Here is an 11,854-nt window from a genome sequence, read left to right on the forward strand (position 1 = left end):
AAATTCCTTGCCAATGTTCCACAAATCTGACTTTTAGGCACTTCTGCTAAAGGGGACGGAAGGGAGCAGAAGTAGCACTGATCCTCACAAAAAAGAAAGAAGGATTATAGTGGCAGTGACTGCTTTATAAGTATCAGAGGGGTAGCCGTGTTAGTCTGGATCTGTAAAAGCAGTAAAGAATCCTGTGGCACCTTATAGACTAAATGTCTATAAGGTGCCACAGGATTCTTTACTGCTTTTGCTTTATACATCTCACTTCCAACCCTAATAAAATAATGGAATAAATATTAAGGGCGGAGGGGTTTACTGGGCCAACTCACCCCTCTCTAACACAATAGCCTCCTTGCTAAGGAAAACTCTGTGCTAGAGCCCACTTAGAGTTTCCGTGGAACTGTTTCCTATCTTAAAATATCATCTTCATTATGCTAGCTTCCAGAGATGAGGTTGGGGCCCCATTGTGCTAGGTGCTGTACAAACACATAGCAAGAGAATCATGGGCTGTGTTTGGAAAATGTCCAACACATAGGTGCATGTGTGTTTGGGTTTGCACCTTTCCCCATGGAGCAGGACTCTAAATTCCCTTCCACAGCATGAATAATGTTTCTACTGTATCACTGATTATTGCAGAACCCCTTAGGGCATCCCAGCCCTATGAGGCATTAAGGGTCCACACGAAACAGCAACAAGACCTGGAGTAGCATTTAGAATTCTGATGAATGGAGCAGGGGGCTGAGCCAGTTACATTCCCAGAAACTGCCCAGTCTGCCAGCCCTCCCACCTTACCCCCAAGCAAATGGAAGAAGTAAATGGAAGAGGACTAAGTATCTTTTACAGGGTTAGGACAGGACAAATCCTAGAGTATTATGAAGAATAGGTCATTGGGCCTTTCCGCCTTCTTCCCATCAGACAATGCAAGGCAAGAAGTGAGCCTGAACTATGTAGGCGAGGGAGGCTTTGTGAGAAGACCTAGGTCTATGGGGTTATGTCAAACATTCTGCTGCTCAAACCCTCTTTAAGAGTTCTGAATAGTTCAGATGCACTTTGCATGAGCAATGTGCGTATTTCTTTTTGGATGCTTATCTGAACCTTTTGAAATTCATTCATCTAAGAAGCCTCACATTTCCTTTCATGCTCTGAAATAGGAGCACAGAGGCTTGTGAGTCACTTGAGCTGCGCTATCTCTCTGAAGAGACCGGCAATTTTCCTTCGGGCACTGCACATTCTCCCAGGATGCCAGGTGGTGAGCAGGATTTAGCTAATATTAGCTCAGACCTACACCCAGGTAGCGCACAATCCTTTCTGTGTGGGGAAGGAAACTTTCACACATCTAATGAGGCCCCTGTTGAATATGAAAACACACAAGCCACAGTTTGATAGATCTGAACCAGACCTTCAGATAATCTGTAATGTATTTATTTAAAACAATATTTGCATAAGTCAGAAAGGAAGGGACTGTATAAGTAACAATATACTCACAAACATTCCTTTACAACATCCGTACTTGGGTATACAGCCACATCCCTTTGGTGTACAGAACATTTTTTTCCCACAGCACTTTGTGACTCATTACTCAGGGATGAAAGAAGGATGAAGAACCAAAAGACCAATAAATATGATATCTGGGACTGAGCTACACAGAAAACACTTTGGAATGGTAATTAGCTTATCCTGATTATGGTTAAGTGAAGGGGCGAGGCATTGGATACCAAACACTGTCATATATTCCTACTGATCATTGCTAAATGTGGGTGGTAAACTGAGCTTTAGATATTTTGGACTGCATCTACAATGAAGTGCTTCCTTCCAGGGCTAGCTCTAGGCACCAGCAAACCAAGAACGTGCTTGGGGCGGCACATATTCAGGGGTGGCATTCCAGCCATTTTTTTTTTTTGCTTCGGGCAGCAAAAGCCTAGAGCCGGATCTGGCAGCAGCAGTGCGTTGTGTACGGGGGGCACCCTGGCGCCGCTGCGGTTCGTGCCGGGGGTGAGCGACAGTGCCTGCACCTTGTGGCTGGGCTGAGCAGGGTCCGAGTGGGGCACACTCTAGCTGGGAGCCGCCCCACAGAGCACACAGAGCTGCCTGCGGGTGCCACAGGGTGGCCAACCCCAGCGCCGCAGCCAGGGCTGGGCTAAGCAGCCAAAGCCACCCAGGGACTGCGGCAGGGTGGCCAGAAGCAGCAGCAGCAGCGGGGCCATCGAGGACAGGTCCCTCTCCCTCTGGGGCTATCCTGAGGCTACTCTGCCCAGGCTTCTCAGCCCCCTGCTGGGGCAGTCCCCCGGCTCTGCCCTCCCAGGTCCTGGCCGGTCCTGGAGGCGGGAGCCCTGGCTGGAGGAACCCTGGGCTGAGCGCAGCCTGGGAGCCCCGCTGCTTATCCTGACCCTGCCAGTGCCAGAGTGGTTGGAGGGGAGGGGGGAGTGGGCAGAGTCAGCACTGGTGGTTGGGACCCCAGGGCTGGGCAGCAGGGGGTGAGGGTGGGGTGGGTTGGGGGAGAGAGCCAAGCACTGGGACAGCAAGGGGTGTGGATGGGGGAGGAAGAGAAAGCCCAGGGCTGGTGCGGCAGGGGGTATGGGTAGGGGAGGGCAGGGGGTGGGATGAGAGCCCAGGGCTGGGGTGGAAGGCAGCCAAAAATTTTTTGCTTGGGGTGGAAAAAACCTAGAGCTGGCCCTGCTTCCTTCCCTACCCTTAACATAAACCATAATCACCAGAATCTGATTAAAGTTGAAGTACCAGGGGTGTAATCTTGCTGCCATTAAAGTCAATGGGAGTTTTGTTAAATTTTCTCTTAGGGTATGTCTTCCATGCAGTTAAACACTGGTGGCTGGCCTGTGTCAGCTGACTCAGGCTTATGGGGCTGGTTTCACTTCAGTGTAGACATTCAGGGTTGGATTAGCACCAGGGGTCTGGCACCCTTCCCCCTTCGATCTGTGAGCCTGAACATCTACACTGCAATTAAACAGCCTGTGAGCACAGGCCAGCTGTGAGTGTTTAATTGCAGTGTAGACATACTCAGAGCCTGCCTGGTCCACATCCCACTGAAGTCAGTGAAAGAGTTCAAACTTATTATTAACTTCAGTGGACATTGGATTAGATCCCAGATTCCTCATCGGTTGAAGGGAAATAATGATGTTGTGAGGATTAATACATTGACCCTTATGAGCTGCTCAGATGCTTTGGCAATAGCGGATATACACACACTCAGATCTTGCTGGGGAGCACAGCCTCTGCTCCCTTCTGGTGCCCCTGAAGATGCTAATTGCCAGAAACGGGACAGGGTGGGTATAAAGCCATTCCAAACCAGCTTGTAAGGCACAGAGGAGAAGCAAGCTGCACTCTTGTATCCTGATTATGCAGAAAATATAGAGCTTATTAACAGAAGTAATGTTAATTGAGTAATGTTAAGAGGCACCCGCCCTCCCAGGTTAATATCTTGGCATAATTTAATCCTACACCGTTAAAAAAAATCAGGAGATGCTCTTTCTGTGTTTAACTCAGGTTGAGTAACTATAACAGCTAACTGCCTAGGTAACCACAATCTCTTGCTAAATTGTGAAGTAACTTCCTCTTTTATCTTTTTCTTCTATTTTATATGCTTTAAACTTTGTAATAGAGATATAAGAGCTCAAGCTATGCTAGTCGATGCAGTGTCATAAGGCATAATATAGATAAATAGATTCAAAATGTGTAAATTATGGTTTAAGAGACAATATCATAAAATTAAAGCCATCTAAAGTGTTATATAAGTGGTAGGCATTTTATTTTAATTTTATTTTATTTTATTGTTAAAGACATTCTCTAGCAGACCCCTTTGGTTTGAGGAAGCCTCATTACCTAGGCAACTTGACCACAATGTATTGCAAATAGTTCAGACCATGTTGTCTATTTAAAATAGAAATTGATTACTAAGCTATAAAATTAAACTTTAACAAAAGTATATCTAGCAAGGTGTTTATTTTGTATCAAAGAAGCTGATAAATTCAAATGGTATATTGAGAAACCAATGTGAAGTTAAATCTTTAAGGTGAGTCAAAATAAGGCCTCAATGATTGTAAGACCTGATTAACTGCGTGATTGGCAGCTGCACAGAGAAAAAGTTCTGTATATGCAGCAATCCTACAGACTATCACTGAAGTATGGGGAATAATCAAATACTGGTGCAGAAGTTTGCATCACTCTTTTTGTATGATTTCATTAATTGTTATGTTATTGGAGATAGACCAAGTGAATGATTCAAATGACTTTATAATGCTGCATGATAAATTACTAAACCATCCAAGAGCGTGAAGACACTTTACATAAAAACTCTGTTCTAACTTAAAAATCGATCTTCCTACAGAAAGCTGACATTGCTGATGGAAAGAACATGGAATTGTGCAAGGTTGGCCAAGGGAACACATGACAAAGCAGCCCACAGAAAGAAACTTGTGGAAGTAGGTTACTAATGAGGGCTTGTCCTAAATATGTAAATCCTACATCTAACCCTCTTTATTTTGTTTGCTGTAATTTCTCATTTGCTTTCAAAGCTATTTTGGCTAATTAAAACTCATACATTCATAATTCTCCACTCTGTACTTTAATGAAGGAACACAGACTCAAAAACTGTGAGAAACCTAGAAGAGGTAACAGGTTATAATACATAGGGCTGGCTCTACCATTTTTGCTGCTCCAAGCAAAATAAAATGAAAAAAAATAATAATAATAAAAAAAGATGCTCGGACTGTGCTGCCCCAAGAATGGACAGAATGCCACCCCTTAGCATGTGCTGCACCCAGCACGTGCTTCCTCTGCTGGTGCCTGGAGCTTGCCCTGATAATACATATAGTGATTATTTTATGTAGTTAACCAATCTTTCTCACTCATTCCAGTAGGAAATCTGGCTGAGTCAGACAGAATTCCCCCAGAAGACTCCAGGTGCAGCATGTCCCATATGCATCCCTGAGGGCACAATCTATCCCTTAATATAGACAAAGGCTAACAAAACAGATGCCACCGGACCAGTGATTTCTGGGAAGGTATTTCTTTGCTGTATTGGGCTGCACTCTAGGCCATCTAAAGGACATGACTCAGATTATGCCAGCATTTGTAAGGCTATTTGAAAAGGATTAATATTGTGAAGACTTTCTGCTCTGTTCCAGATCATAAGTAATACCAATAACCATTCTAGCGGCGTGAGGAAGGGAAGCTGAAGGGAAATTTTTTTCCAGTAATGGCTTTGCCATTACAATAAAGCTAAGCAATTTAGATATTTATAATGATTTCCTAAATCTTTGTTCAAGAAATTTAGCAAGTTATCTCCTGTGAAGAGGTGGCTGCTGAAGAAGGCAACCAACCAGCTGCGAGGGCCTCCAGCTGAATTAACCAAACTGGGTCAGAGCTAGACTCTATTCTCTTTATACCAAGTAAAGTTTAGTATTTGTGTGGTTTTTTTAAAAAAAGTTTTCTTTGAGTGATTTATTAGAATTTTTTCCTTCCTAAAAATGGCATACTTTGAGAGACTCTATGTCTCCTTGCGGGATGAAACCCGCTCAAAATAGGAGCTGAATGAATGCAAAGGAGAAGTATGAAATGTCATCTTGACCCAGGAACATTATTGATTTCTTTTATTATTGCCTAAGGTCACTTCACTCTGACAGCCTGACACCAGCTTGGTCCAGTATCTTATGTGGGAACTTTGCTATACAATTATGGATAAATCTCCTCGAAACAAGCTTTTTACCTCTCTCTGCTCACACAAATATCCCAGAACCAGTTTCTTCTCTGGCTTAAATAACGATGAACTGAGAACTGGTTTACTGATGAATTTCAAAACACAATTGTTAATAGGGACCCTCAAGAAGAGGTGGTATTTCTAGTAGCATTCCACAGGAATTGTTTCTCAGCCCAAATCTAGTCAATATTTTTATCAATGATTTTTAAGAAAATATAAAATAATGGCTGATGAAATCTGCAGATGATACAGATCAAGGGAGTGGTGAATATTGATGATGACAGACCACTGATACAGAGCACTTTGGAAAAAGGGTCACAGCCGCCAGAAAACATGCATTTTAATGCAACCTAATGCAAGGTTTATATTTATTTATTTTATAGGGGAAAAAAGAGTGTGCTCTATACTTACTGGATGGAGGATTGTATCTGGAACGTCAGTGACCCTGAAAAAGACTTAGGAATTGTTGTAGATAACTAACTGCTCATGAGCTCCCAGGGTGAGGTTGTGGCTCAAAGAGCTAACGTGATCTTTGGTTGAATAAGCAAGAAAATATTGAGTGGGGGATAGGATAATGGTATTGCCTCAGTACATCGCATCAGTAAGACTATTACTGAAATACTGTGTCCCATTTTTGGTGTCTACACTTTATAAGGATCTGGAAAAATGGAAAAGGATTCCAAGAAAAGACATGGCAGTGTGTTGAGGTCTGGAAAACACTTACAGTGAGAGAGACTGAAGGGATTAAATATATTTAACTTGTCAAAGGGAAAGTTCAGAAGTTACTTGATCCGTCTTTGAGTACAATATGCAGAGAACTGATATTTAGTGTGATAGACAACAGCATAACAAGATCCAGTTGTTGGAAACTGAAGTTACTAACATTCAGACTGAAAATAATGTACACATTTTGAAATGAGGGTAATTAGCCGGTGGAATCAAGGGATATGGTAGATTCTTCATCACTTAGGGAAGCTAAATCAGACTTGGAACTCCTTTCTGAAAGTTATGCTCTAGTGTTTTAATCATAAATTATAGAGCTCAGTTCAGGAGTCACTGGGTGAAGTTCTCGGACCTGTGATGTTCAGTATTGTATGCAGTGTTGTAGTAGCTGTTGGTCCCAGAATATTAAAGAGACAAGGCAGGTGAGGTAATATATTTTTATTGGCACAACTTTTGTGGGTGTGAGAGAGACAAGCTTTTGAGCTACACAGAGGTTTACCTCAGGTCTGGGAAAGGTACACATAGGGTATGTCTACACAGCAACTAGACACCCATGGCTGTCCTATGCCAGCTGAGTTGGACTTGTGGGGCTCAGGCTGTGGGACTATTTCACTGCTATGTTGCTGTCTGGGCTTGGGCTGGAGTTCAGGCTCTAGGACCCTGCGAGATGGGAGGTCGGTGCTGATTAGATGGTCCTTGAGCTGGACCCCAGAGCAGAGGGCAGGCCCTGGTTCCATTACTAGGTATTGGGGAAGTGGTACAGCCCAGGCAATGGAAAATAGATTGCCTGGAACCATTTGCCCTGGAAGACCTTGACACCTCAGAAAGGGGCAGCATGTGTAATGACTTGACTTGAGGGACCAGTTGCAAAGACTTGGAGTTGCAGAGATGGGTGGAGAGCCTGTGAGCCGAGGGTGCAACATCTGAAGGACTTAATGCCCAGAGTGGCCAGGAGGAGGTGTCGCAGTGGTGAGTAGAGCGCCCCATGATAGAAGGACATCAGTATGTGCTCAAGACACTCATTTTGGTGAAACTGAAGCAAAAGCTTAAAGTTAAGCATGCGCTTAACTGGCTTCCCGTGAACAGAGATGGGTTAACATATATGCTTAAATGTTTTCTTTACTCAGGATCTACAGGCTTCCTTAGACGTGCATGAGTAGGGTCTTAAGGTAGCCCTATGTCTTCCTACATGTCTGGTTAGACATGAATAGTCATGCCTTTGCTCTGTTTCTTTACAAATAATTTTTTCCTTGAAACTAAATTTTTCTTTACCTTTGATTTTGTTTTCCTCTCCACATCTTAAGTCTCTTTTTCAGGGTCTCTATTAGAACAGTGTCTCAATGATCACTGATCGGTTTGTTCTTAATAGCTTTTAATTGCACATATTGTTCTTTCAGAAATCTCCTTCTTTCTTCCTTATATAACTGGGCAACAACAGGACTTCAACAACTTCCTTGTTCACTTAGCCATTGAAAAATATGCTTTCCTCCTACTCTGACTGCCTCAAGTGCACTTGTACATACCCACATTGGTCCAATACCTCATGTAAATTGCCAGATAGCAGCCAACTGGAAATCTCCTATTTCCATTTCAGTTTAATTACTAGTTTCAGAAAGCTTTGTCTGGGCCAGTCACTGAAAAATGAATCAGAAAAGATAGAGATTTACACAGCACTATGCTGTTTGTGAGCATTTCAACAAAAAACACCCTTTTCCCTCCTAAATACTTTTAAGCATCCATAGATTTCCCACAACTAACTTTTCATGTCCTGTTCCTCATTCATTTCTGAATGTAGGTTTACAAAATACTTTCCATATACTCTTCCCCCTGCCCAGGCTCACTGTTGGCAACTCTAGTTTTCTTAAAGTCCTAGCTCCTGGACTCGTGATTATGAGAATTTCAACTTTCAGTTAAAAAAACGTTTCTAGCCCTCATGACTGCAGAGGAAAAGCATACAAACATGAATTTTAGACAGTTGAAAACTAGAAGGCAAATCACTAGACCATCTGCCCATATATTATATATTTTTCAAGTCACTTGAGTTGGGGGGTCCTGACTCGTGATTTTGAACAATTAAGTTTGGCAGTGCTCACCAGGCTCATCTCACTTGACATTTGTAATGCTGAGGCCCCTGGCTGAGTTGTCAGCAGTGGCTTGCTCGTTAATTTGCTAGCCACCATCTCAGTCTGGTTAGATGATTTGTCCCCTTTTAGAAAAGCGTATTGCAGAGTTTAATTGTTCATAATTTGTTTGTGTGTATGAGTCACATACTGTATCATTTCCTGTCTTTCTATCATTTATGCACATTAGTATGTCTATACCAGGGATCGGCAACTTTTGGCATGCGGCTTGCCAGAGTAAGTGCCCTGGCAGGCCTGACCGGTTTGTTCACTTGCAACGTCCCCAGGTTCGTCCGATCGTGGCTCCCACTGGCCGTGGTTTGTTGCTCCAGGCCAATGGGGGCTGCGGGCACGACCGGCGCTAGGGGTTTGAGTGCCCTAGGCGCATGGCCATTTCACCGCCCAGCGCGCTGGTCCCCCGGCTCCGCAGTCCTGCCTGCGGACAATCGGCTACTCCTGCGGCATCGGTGGAGCTGCTGCAGTCGTGCCTGCGGGAGGTCTACCGCAGCCGCGCGAGCAGCCGACCGTCCGCAGGCATGACTGCGGTAGCTCCACCGGAGCCGCCTGCCGCCCCCTCCGGCAAAATGCCGCCCCCTAATAATGCAAGCACCCTAGGTGATTGCCTAAGTCTCCTAAATGCAAGCTGCGGCCCTGGCTGCGGGAAGTGGCATGGGCTGAGGGATGTGCTGGCTGCCGCTTCCCATAGCCCCCATTGGCCTGGAGCGATGAGCCCCGGCCAGGGGGAGCTATGATTGGCCAAACCTGCAGACGTGGCAGGTATACCCTGGTTTACCCTGGCGAGCTGCGTGCCAGAGGTTGCTGATCCCTGATCTATACCCAGGGCCGGCCTTAGGATTTATGGTGCCCTAGGCGAGATTATTAAACTGGTGCCCCTGTGCCTGATCTGCTCTTAGCAACACAAACATAAGCTTACAGTATTGGAAAACTTGCCACATTCACATTATTAAAACCAGTTTAACTTAATGAAGCACACTGTAATGCCGATGGACTAGCACTAAAGAAGCAGCACCATAGAAAAAATTCTGATATGACAGAATGATGTAAATAATATTTTTTTTTAATTTATCAAAATTTTATTGGAAATTTATATGAAAAGGTATTGAAACAAAGATTTGTTTTTAATTAAAAGCAATCTTTCTGGCTTTTTTGGTTGCAAAATCAGTAATAATGTCATCGTATGACAAAGACAAAGTTGTGTCTTGTTCGATTGCAAGAATAGCAAGACCAGTTAAGCGTTCCTGACTCATGGTAGAGCGGAGATAGTTTTTAATGAGCTTTAGTTTTGAGAAACTCCGTTCTCCTGATTCTACTGTTACAGGAATTGTCAGTAGAATACAAGTGGCAATATACACATTAGGATATATGTCAAAAAGTTTGCGGGTATGAATAAACTGTACAATGTCCATCACCAATTTTGCATGTGGCAACATTGATGACAGTGTACTCAATTCTTCGTACAGTTCAAGTCCATTTAAATCAAAACTATCACCCTGCTTCAGGAGGCTCTCTAGGTTCTTGCACTTTGTCATTAGTTGCTCTTGTTTTCCTATTTCGTTGAATTTAGTTATGTCATACAAAAATCCAAACTGTTCATGGTGTACTTGCAAGGTATTAAACCTTTCATCAACAGCAGATACTGCTTTATCCATCACAACATTAAAAAATTCAACCTGAAATTTATTTTCTGGATCGTCTATGGGAATGATCTACTGTACAGATTCTTCACAAAGAAGTGTCCCTGGCCTTTTAAACTCATATTAACTATGTATTTACTTTATGAAAGTTGGAGAAAACATTGTGAAAACGTAAAACATTCGCTGCCCAACTTCTGGGCTGGCAAAAGTTATACTGACTCACAGGGAAAAAAAAAAAGCAGGAGAATCTTAGTACAACATATGGTCACTTTATACCAGGGGTCGGCAACCTTTCAGAAGTGGTGTGCCAAGTTCACTGTAATTTAAGGTTTCTCGTGCCAGTAATACATTTTAATGTTTGTAGAAGTGTCACGGAGTCACCGGGCGATGCTCTGGAACTGCTCCCCACAAAGCCAGTCAGGACTTTGGGGAGACTCCCTTGGAGCAGACTTGTTCAGGGCAAGAAGCTCACCTCCCGGGTCTCTCCTTGGAGCATTCAGCATCCTCTGCCCCTCCGTGCGCTTCCCACAGCGAGCCCGCCTCAGTGGGGTCCTGCGGAAGCCACCGGGTCCTGCACCCCCACTTTGCAGTCAGATATGACTCTTAGCCAGCCAGTAAAACAGAGGTTTATTCGATGACAGGAACAGGTCTAAAACAGAGCTTGTAGATACAGCGAACCAGACCCCTCGGCCGGGTCCATTCTGGGGGGCAGTGAACCAGACCCCCCACATCTGCACTTCACTCCTCGACCCCAGCCAGCTCCAGACTAACAACCCCTCCCAGCCCCTCCTCTCTCCTCAGCCCCTTTCCCGGGCCACGAGGTCACCTGATCCCTTTGTCTCCAACACCTTCAGCTGGCACCTTTGCAGAGAAGGGGCCTAGGCCATCAGTTGCTAGGAGACAGAGTGCCAGGCATTTAGGTGCACTGTCCCTTTGCTCTTCAGCAATCACACACCCTTATCCCACCACCTAGATACTTAAGAACTGCATAGGGGACACTGAGGCACCAACACAGTATTCAGAGGAAACATCAAGAACATTCCCAGTTCATCACAAGAAGGTTTCTCTCTATGTCTATATTATATAAATAAACTATTGTTATTATCTGAGGTCTTGGCCACCGGTCCTGCTCAGGCCACTGCCAGCTGAGTAAATGAAACCCCAAACTGGCAGCGGGCTGGTGGCTGGAACCCTAGACAAGGATCCCAGGCCCTGCTCAGCCCGCTGCTGGTCTGGGGTTCTGACCACCAACTCCTGCCAGCCAGGATCCCGGCTGCCAACCCCCCTTCAGCCCGCTACCAGCCTGGGATTCTGCTCACCCAGGCTGGCAGGAGGCAGAGTGGGGCTGGCGGCTGAGCTCCTGACTGGCAAGGGGCCGGCAGCCGGAACCCCAGAGTAGCAGTAGGCTGAGTGCTGCTGGCACCCCAGACTGGCAGCAGACTGAGCCGCTCAGCCCGCCACCAGCCCGCTCAGCCCGCCACCGGCCCCGTGCAGCCCACTGCCGGCTGAGTAAATGGAACCCCAGGCTGACAGCAGGTTGAGTGGTTCAGCTGGCCTGCTCAGCCCACTGCCAGCCAAGCCCTGTGTGACATTCCAATTCTGGCTGCCTGCCGAGGAAGTGAGTTACTTTCACTTTCATTCCTCAGCAGGCA

This window comes from Gopherus flavomarginatus, chromosome 4 (genome assembly GCF_025201925.1).
Source record: "Gopherus flavomarginatus isolate rGopFla2 chromosome 4, rGopFla2.mat.asm, whole genome shotgun sequence".
Lineage (NCBI taxonomy): Eukaryota > Metazoa > Chordata > Testudines > Testudinidae > Gopherus > Gopherus flavomarginatus.